Genomic DNA, 7133 nt, shown 5'->3' with positions numbered 1-7133 from the left:
TTAATTAATCAAATCTTGCTTGTCCCAAAGTTAATCAATCAAGCGTCAATTAATTTAGGAGATTCTTCAAATGTTTAAGCAAACATGATTTGAGTTAACAAGGTTAGAATTATTCATTCACATTTAATCCCTAGTTAAACTCTAAGTCCTTGAATCGGCAAACAATTAATGAGTCAATCAATTAAGTCCATGAATGTTCCTTTGTCTTTCTCAAAATTAATGTAAACAAGTGTCACATAATTCTTGGTCTTGCATTCCTTCTTAAGTCCAATGTAAGTAAGCATCACATAGGTCTTAGTTCAAGGAGTTAATGAGAACATCTTATGTAATGAATTTAAGTGATCAATTCAAATTCAATTATATAAGCATAAACAAGATAGAAAGATAAAGGTAAATTCAATTATTAAGAGTTGAGGATACACAAAATTTTCTTCAAACCTCAAAATCCATTAGAACTTATTACCACAAGCTGAATTAGAAACTTAGCTATCCATAAAATTAAAAGACATTATAACATTAAATAACAAGAAAGACTAAGAAGAAATTGAGAAGAAGAAGAAGAAAGGGAGGTAGAAGAACACCCAAGAGTAACTTATTTGAAGGTGTTTGGGACATCTTGCAATGGAGAAGTGAAGGCCTATTTATAGCCTTCATACAACACAAAAAAATTGTAAAATAATGGGGAAAAGAGTAGACAAAACGAAATGGGAGAGTTGGTGGGATGAGTTGGTGTTGTTGGTGGGATGAGTTGGATTCCATTTCCGCACCGATTTTTGACCACCGAATTGGACCTTCTAGATGGACGAATTTGCCAACGGCTCCTTCTGTAAATATTTAGGTCTTTGTCTTAGCTTTCCAGGGCCACCGAGTTTGCTCCATTTGGATCACCACAGCCCAAGTTATGGCCTGAAAACCGAGACATGTTCATCAGCCCAAAAACAGCGAAAATTTTGAATAATAATTCCCAACTATCCAATTAGGCCTAACAACACACATATCTATCTAAATCCTATAATTAGCCATGACTGGAATGTAAAATAGCTAAATTAAAGGAAAAGATACATATCAAATTATGATTTATCAAATACCCCCACACTTAGCTTTTTGCACTCCTGGGCAAAATCATGAAAGCAAAGCAAAGAACAATATCAAAGAAAATGACGAAACAGGAAGAAACAGAGAAAACAATACACACAAGAAAACAAATAGATTTGCACAATCCTAAATGAATCCTGGGAAAAAAAAAAAAAAGAGTAGACAACGTTCAACACAAAAAGAGTCAGAGAAACTAGACACTTATGGAAATTATCCAAGCATTTCAAGGCATGGCAAGATAATTAATCAGCTCAAGAGGTGAATCAAAAGTAACAGAACCTCACAAGATGCACTGTATCACTGTATCTCTCAAGTGTCTAGGCAACTGTATACTCTCAAAGCACTCATGAAAAAAACAAGCAACAGATAGACTTGGCAAGCCTCTAAAATCAATGCCCAATAAACATGCACAAAAGGATCATAAGGTCTTTTCAGGGTTGTAATGTGGTCAAGGACAAGGTGGGATAAAATTTAGGATAAGTAGCTATAAACCAGAGGAACTATAGGAGCAATGGGGAATAAGTATGAAATAAGCATAAGAGCAAACCCAAAAATTGTTAATACACCTCCAACACCAATTATTTTCCTTTTCCTCAAAACGACTATTTTTTTTTTTTTTTGTGTTTTGTTTTTTTTTTGTTTTTTTTTTTTTTTTTGTTTTTTTTTTTTTGTTTTTTTTTTTGTTTTTTTTTTTTCACACATCATGAAACACTAAGACATATACAACAGGAAGAATTAACTAGCCAAAATTTAATAACCAATGATACATCCCTTACTTATTCAAGAATTTATTCCCAAAACTATTCCAAAGCTCCAAAATTCCCTAAGGTTAAGGTGATCTTGGTTTTTCACTTAAGGCTTGTAATGAGCTTCAAATAAAGAAGGGTAAATAGGCTTAGCAGGGGTTATCAAAGGAGTTAATTCAAGGTAGGCTTATTTGGCTAGAGGCTTATAGGAACAAAAATGCCTTAATCATATCCAAACATGCATGTGAATCAAGAAGTATCAAATAGAGTCAAGACAAGGCAACTGTGCAAGCAATCAAGAGGCATATCACACAAGAAAGAATAGAGAATGGCTTAATTCCTCACACAGGGTATATCTGTCACCTTCAATTCAACCTCTCAAACCTCATAATCAACTTTACAAGCAGAGAAAGACAGGGATTTCAATCCATGTAACATCAAGTAACTCATATCTTAGAGTGAAGCAAGTGCCTAAAAACTATCAAAACCCAGAAATCAAAGAGAAACATGCAAAATTTTACATAACAACCAAACATAAAACCCAAAATAACAAAAACATCTAACGAATAATCCCCCCCACACTTAAATCTCACATTGTCCTCAATGTTATGCAATGTAAATTACGACAAGTGAAATAAAAGGAGAGGATAAAGAAACTCCCTCATTTATGGAGGTTGGAATGGATCATGCAAGCTGAGTTCCTCAACAGTTTGCTCTTGGTATCCTTCACTTGTATGAAAAATTTTTAGTCTGTGGCCATTGACCTTAAATTTATTTTGTGATAATTCACTCTTGATCTCTACTGCTCCATGAGGGAACACATCAGTAACTACAAAAGGTCCTATCCATCTGGAACGAAGCTTTCCGGGCATGAGCTTGAGGCGAGAATTGTAAAGAAGAACTTTTTGTCCAACAGAGAATTCCTTTCTTGATATCATTTTGTCATGGATAATTTTGGTCTTCTCTTTGTACATTTTTGAGTTCTCATAAGCCTCTAAGCGAATCTCTTCAAGTTCTTGTAATTGCAACTTTCTTTCCATGCCAGCTTTGTCATAAGCTAAGTTGCATTGTTTTACTGCCCAATATGACTTATGCTCAATTTCCACTGGAAGGTGACATGCTTTACCAAAGACCAATCGAAAAGGTGACATCCCAATTGGTGTTTTGTATGCAGTTCTATAAGCCCACAGAGCATCTTCAAGTCTCTTGCTCCAATCCTTTCTGTTTGGTTGGACTGTTTTCTCCAAAATTTGTTTTATCTCTCGATTTGACACCTCAGCTTGTCCATTTGATTGAGGATGATACGGTGTAGCAGTTTTATGTACAACACCATATTTTCTCAAGAGGCTTTCCAAATTGCGGTTGCAAAAATGCGTCCCTTGATCACTGATGATGGCTCTTGGAATGCCAAATCTGCAGAAAATGTTAGACCTAACAAAATCCACAACAACTTTTGAATCATCAGTTCGAGTGGCTTTAGCTTCCACCCACTTGGATACATAATCAACAGCAAGTAAAATGTAAACAAAACCAAAGGATGTGGGAAATGGACCCATGAAGTCTATACCCCAAACATCAAAAATTTCACAAAATAACATAGGTTGTTGGGGCATCTCATTCCTTCGAGTTATATTACCAGTCCTTTGACATTGTTCACAAGTTTTACAAAATTGATATGCATCATGGAAAATAGTAGGCCAATAAAATCCTGATTCCAAAATTTTCCTAGCTGTTCGTTGGGGACCAAAATGACCACCACATGCATGATTATGACAAAAGCTAAGAATAGAGTGAATTTCATGATCAGGTATGCATCTCCTAATTATTTGGTCACTACCATATTTCCAAAGATAAGGATCATCCCATACAAAATATTTTGCATCACTCTTTAATTTAGCAATGTAAGATTTAGATGCTTTTTTAGGCAGAACATTAGCAACAAGAAAGTTTACCAAATCGGCGAACCATGGAATGATTGTCTGAACTTTCAACAATTGCTCATCAGGAAAAGTATCATGTATGGGTATCGGATCAAGTGGTTGTTCAATTCTGCTCAAGTGATCAGCAACCAAGTTTTCAGCTCCACTTTTATCTCTTATTTCCAAATCAAATTCTTGGAGTAAAAGCATCCACCGTAGTAACCTAGGTTTTGCATCTGGTTTTTTTAGTAGGAACTTCAAAGCAGCATGATCAGAGAACACTATCACCTTGGAACCTAGCAAATAAGATCGAAATTTGTCTAATGCAAAAATAATAGCCAAAAGTTCCTTTTCTGTGGTAGTGTAATTGGCTTGTGCAGCATCCAAAGTTCTAGAAGCATAATATATGACATGAGGTGCCTTGCCCATTCTTTGGGCCAAAACTGCTCCCAGAGCATAGTTGGATGCATCACACATCAGTTCAAAAGGGAGTGTCCAGTATGGTGGTTGTATTATAGGCGTGCTTGTCAAAGCTTTCTTCAGTGTATGGAATGCCTCCTTGCACTTTTGGTCAAAATTGAATTCAACATCCTTTTGTAGCAAGCGAGACAGTGGCAATGCTATCTTGCTGAAGTCTTTGATAAAGCGCCTATAAAATCCTGCATGACCAAGAAAGGAACGCACTTCCCGCACGCATGCGGGGTAAGATAAACTAGAAATAACTTCTACTTTAGCAGGATCTACCTCAATACCTCTTTCAGAAATGACATGACCTAGAACTATGCCTTGTTTTACCATGAAATGACATATTTCAAAATTCAAGACAAGATTAGAGTCAATGCATTTGTGTAGCACCTTGGATAAATTATCTAGACATGTTTTAAAACAAGACCCATAGACAGTGAAATCATCCATAAAAACTTCCATACAATCTTCTAGAAATTCAGAGAAAATACTTACCATACATCTCTGAAAAGTACCAGGAGCATTGCATAGGCCGAATGGCATCCTTCTGTATGCAAAAGTTCCAAAAGGACAAGTGAATGTGGTCTTATGTTGGTCTTCAGGTGCTATGTGGATTTGGAAGTATCCTGAGTATCCATCCAAGAAGCAGTAATGGGATTTCCCAGCCAATCGTTCAAGCATTTGATCAATGAATGGCAACGGAAAGTGATCTTTTCTTGTGGCTTGGTTCAATTTTCTATAGTCAATGCAAACTCTCCAACTATTTTGCACTCTCGTTGGAATTAGTTCATTGTCTTTGTTTGCTACTACAGTCACTCCAGATTTTTTTGGAACAACTTGAACAGGACTTACCCATTTGCTATCAGAGATAGGATATATGATACCTGCTTGGAGCAACTTAGATATCTCTTTCTTTACTACTTCCAAAATTTGAGGATTAAGTCTCCTTTGAGGTTGCCTTACTGGTTTAGCATCTTCTTCAAGGAGAATCCGATGCATACAGGTAGAAGGACTGATTCCAGGGAGATCTGCAAGTGTCCACCCTATTGCCTTTTTGTTGTCCTTCAAAACTTGTAACAACATCCTTTCTTGTTCAGCATCTAAGTCTTTTGCAACAATGACCGGAAGTTTACAACCTTCTTCAAGGTAAGCATACTTCAAATGATCAGGAAGCGGTTTTAGCTCTAATGCTGGTGGTTGCACAATGGAGGGCAACATTCTGTTTGTTGTTATCAATTCTGCAGCTAAAATTTCTGCATATTTTTCTTTTTTATATTCCTCAGCAAAATTGTTAGTGCTTAAAAATTCTTCTATTTCAGTACAAGCAGCACATTCTGATTTATTGTTTATGCATGAATGACAATTTATGGTATCATCAAGATCATGTATGTCAGGAAATTCAATGCATAAATGGTCATGTGCATAACAATCAACCAAGTCATCCAACAAATCAATGTGAAATACAGAGTGTTCTTCCCTAGGGTGTTTCATGGCATCTAGAATGTTGAACTTGACTATATTATCACCAAACTCTAAGGAAAGAGTTCCAGCATGCACATCTATTTTTGTTTTTGCAGTTTTAAGAAAAGGTCTACCTAAAATGATTGGTACCTTAGTTGTAGTTTCACCCTCCATCTCTAGGATATAAAAGTCAGCAGGAAAAATTAGTTCTCCTACTCTAACTAAGACATCTTCAATTAATCCTGAAGGGTAAGTACTACTTCTATTTGCAAGTTGAATCACCACACCAGTTGGAATTAAAGGACCAAGCCCCAAAGATTTAAAGATAGACATAGGCATGACATTGATAGATGCACCTAAGTCTAACATGGCATTTTCAAATATGCAATTACCTATTGTACAAGGGATAGTGAACGTACCTGGATCCTTGCATTTCTGAGGCATTGGTTGAATGATAGCAGAAACATTCTCTCCCAGACTTATTTTTTCATTCCCTTTCAGCCTTCTTTTATGGGTGCACATTTCCTTCAAGAATTTGGCATATCTAGGGATTTGTTTGATTGCATCTAGCAGAGGAATGTTTACTTCTACCTTTCTGAAAGTCTCAAGCAATTCTTTATCTTTTTCAGCTTCAGCTTTCCTAGTTTGTAAAACTCTTTGTGGAAAGGGTAGTGGAATGCTTGGCTCTTCATCCTTTGACTGGAAAGATTGCTTCTCCTTGTTTTCAGATTTCTCAGATGTAGTGGCAGGTTTCACATCATTTTTAACTTCCACAATCTTTCCAGATCTAAGCGTGATGGCACTAACATTTCCTGTAGGATTAGGAATAGTTTGAGAAGGCAACTTACTTGATCCTTGTGCTTGAAGTTGGCTTATGGAAGATGCCATTTGTCCCACTTGCTTTTCCAAGTTTTGAATGCTAGCATCAGTTCTTTGTTGGAATTGCAGGTTTTGCATTGCCATTTGTTTTACAAGGTCCTCCAAGGAAGGGTTATTTTGTTGTTGTTGTGGTTGTTGCATTGACTGCCTTGGAGCTTGTTGGAAAGGTTGCCTATTTGGAAATGGTTGTTGTTGTGATGTGTTGTTGTTGCTCCATCTGAAACCAGGATGATCATTGTATCTGGGATTGAAGTTATTTCTGGCTTGGTCATTTCTTGGTTGTGAGGAATTTGGGAAGTTATTTACAGCAGCTACTTCTTCGGGATTATCTCCTTGTAGCTGAGGGCATGCATCAGTTGGATGAGAGGGACAAGCACAAATGCCACAGAGTTTAGCAGGCGCTTGTTTCATCATGGCCAATCCTCGCACCAAAGAGGTCAATTCATCTAATCTATTCTCTAGTCTTTGATGTTCAGTACTAGATAATTGTACCTCATTTACTGACCTTGAACTAGTTCCTCTTGTTGCACCAAATTGTTGTGTGTTGGCTGCCATATTTGCAATCAAG

The 7133-nt window shown here is 36.7% G+C and overlaps 1 long non-coding RNA gene across 1 annotated transcript; it reads right to left on the bottom strand.

The window, feature by feature from the left end:
- Positions 1 to 379: 379 nt before the first annotated feature.
- LOC145956773 (uncharacterized) lies at positions 380 to 6887 on the bottom strand. Its single transcript, XR_014433036.1, has 2 exons — positions 6535 to 6887; positions 380 to 906 (listed from the first exon to the last, which is right to left on the bottom strand). It is a non-coding gene; the product is annotated as an uncharacterized LOC145956773 (long non-coding RNA).
- Positions 6888 to 7133: the final 246 nt, after the last annotated feature.

The sequence above is a fragment of the Cajanus cajan genome, chromosome 4, assembly GCF_000230855.2.
Source record: "Cajanus cajan strain Asha chromosome 4, NIPB_CcT2T_4, whole genome shotgun sequence".
Taxonomy (NCBI): Eukaryota; Viridiplantae; Streptophyta; class Magnoliopsida; order Fabales; family Fabaceae; genus Cajanus; species Cajanus cajan.
The sequence above is the reverse complement of the archived record's forward strand: the minus strand, read 5'-3'. Positions and strand labels throughout refer to the sequence as shown.